This window comes from Orycteropus afer, unplaced genomic scaffold, assembly GCF_000298275.1.
Source record: "Orycteropus afer afer isolate SDZICR_OR568_19922 unplaced genomic scaffold, OryAfe1.0 scaffold00361, whole genome shotgun sequence".
Classification (NCBI taxonomy): domain Eukaryota; kingdom Metazoa; phylum Chordata; class Mammalia; order Tubulidentata; family Orycteropodidae; genus Orycteropus; species Orycteropus afer.
This window is the reverse complement of record NW_006921948.1, coordinates 1,516,614-1,518,901: the sequence shown is the minus strand read 5'-3', so window position 1 is coordinate 1,518,901 and position 2,288 is coordinate 1,516,614.

Sequence of the window (2,288 nt, the reverse complement as noted above, 5' to 3'; positions counted from 1 at the left end):
GCATTGGGAAAATCTGCTGCAAAAGACCTTTTCAAAGGGTTAAAGAGCAAAGATACCACTTTGAAAACTAAGGTGCACCTGGCCCAAGCCGTGGTATTTTCAATAGCCGTATATGCATGTGAAGGCTGGACAATGAATAAGGAAGATCAAAGAAGAATTGATGCCTTTGAATTGTGATGTTGGTAAAGAATACTGAAACACCATGGACTGCCAGAGGAAGGAACAAATCTGTCTTGGAAGAAGAGGTACAGCCAGAATGCTTCGTCTCTGAAACTTTAGGCGTGTTGTTAGAAGGGACCTGTCCCTGGAGAAGGATATCGTGCTTGGTGAAGTAGAGGGTCAGACACTGTGGCTGCAACAATCGGCTCAAACACAGCAAGGATTTGAGTATGGCACAGGACTGGGCGCTGTTTCCTTCTCTAGGACATAGGGTCACTGTGAGTTGGAGCTGACTTGATGGCACCAAATAACAACAACAACAATATTGAAATTGGTATTGTTTTCCTTATCTCCTTTCAAAATTCTCTTTGTTGAATTTGTATGTTGACTTTGTACCTTGCCACTTTGTGAATCTTTCAATTAATTCCAGTAGTTTTCTTGCTGAGTCTGTAGGATATTTTATGTATAGTATCATATCATCTGCAACTAGGGGTAATTTTACTTCCTCTTTATGCCTAATTTGATGCCTTTTATCTCCCTTTCATGCCTATTTCCCTGGCTTGGGCTTCCAATACAGTATTGAATAGGAGTGGTGATAGAGGGCATGTTTATCTAGTTCCTGTATTCAAGGGGAATGATTTCTCCATTGAAAATGATGTTGGTTTTGTGCACATGCCCTTAATTATGTTGATGAATTTCCCTTCTTTTGCTGAGAGTTTTTATCAGCAATGAGTGTTGGATTTTATCAAATTCCTTTTCTGCATTGATTGATATGATAATGTGGTTCTTTTCATTTATTTGATTTATGTAGTGGATTATGTTGATTGTTTTTTCCAATGTTGAGCCATTTTTGCATACCTGGTACAAATCCCACTTGATGGTGATGGATTAGATATTGAGATGGCGTTAGGTTTTGGCTAGGATTTTGTTGAAGCTTTTTGTGTCTATGATCATCAGGGATATTAGATTATAATTTTCTTTTTCAGTGGTGTCTTTGCCTGGCTTTGGAATCACGACTATGATTGATTTATAAAATGAATTTGGGAGTATTCCATCCTATTCCATGTTCTGGAATATTTTGAATAGACCTGTTGTCACCTCTTCTATGAATGTTTGGGAGAATTTGCCTGTGAAGGTGTTTGGGCCAGGGCTTTTTTTTTTTGTTGGGAGTTTTTTTTTAATGACTTGTTCAATTTCTTCTTTTGTTACACTTCTGTTCAAATTTTCTACCTCAGTCTGTGTTACTTTAGGTAGGTCATATGTTTCTAGAAATTTTTCCATTTCTTCTAGATTTTCAAATTTGTTAGAGTCAGTTCCATATAATATTCTGTTATTTAGCCTTTTTTTCTTGTTTTGGTTTGTTCTGTTGTGTCATCGCCCATTTCATTTCTTATTCATGTTATTTGCATCTTCTCTTTCTTCTCCTTTGTTAAATTTGCCAGTGGTTTGTCAATTTTGTTAATCTTTTCAAAGCACCAATTTCTAGACTTTCTATTGATTTACTGTTTGCGGTTATTTTTATTTCTACTCTTTTTTAATTGCTGAAGTTGTTGGGTTAAGGTGTTGATTTAGATTCTTTCTTCTTTTTTGATGTGTGTGTTTATTGATATAAATTGACCACTGAGCGCTGCTTTTTCCGTATCCCAAAGGTTTTGGTGTGTTGTGTTTTCATTCTCTTTTGATTCAAGGAAGCTTTTAAAATTTCATTTTCCCTATTACCCAGTAGTCTTTAAACAAGGTAGTATTCAGTTTCCATTATCAGAGAAGATGCTTTGTATTATTTCCTTGTTTTTATATTTATAGATACTTGCTTTGTGGCCTAACATATGGTGTATTCTAGACAATGATCCATGTGTACTAGAAAAGATTGTGGATTGTATTTTTGTTGCATGGAGTGTTCTGTATATGTCTCTGAGGTCAAGTTGGTTGATTGTGTTTTTTAATTCATCTGTATCTTTTCAATTTTGTTAATGTTTGCTGTATGTATTTTGGGGCCTTTTCATTATTTTCATAGATATTTATTATGGTTGTTGTTGTTGTTATGTGCCGTGGAGTCGGCCCCGACTCATAGCGACCCCTCCTTGGGTTTCCGAGGCAGTATCACTACGGAAGTAGGATTGCCCAACCTT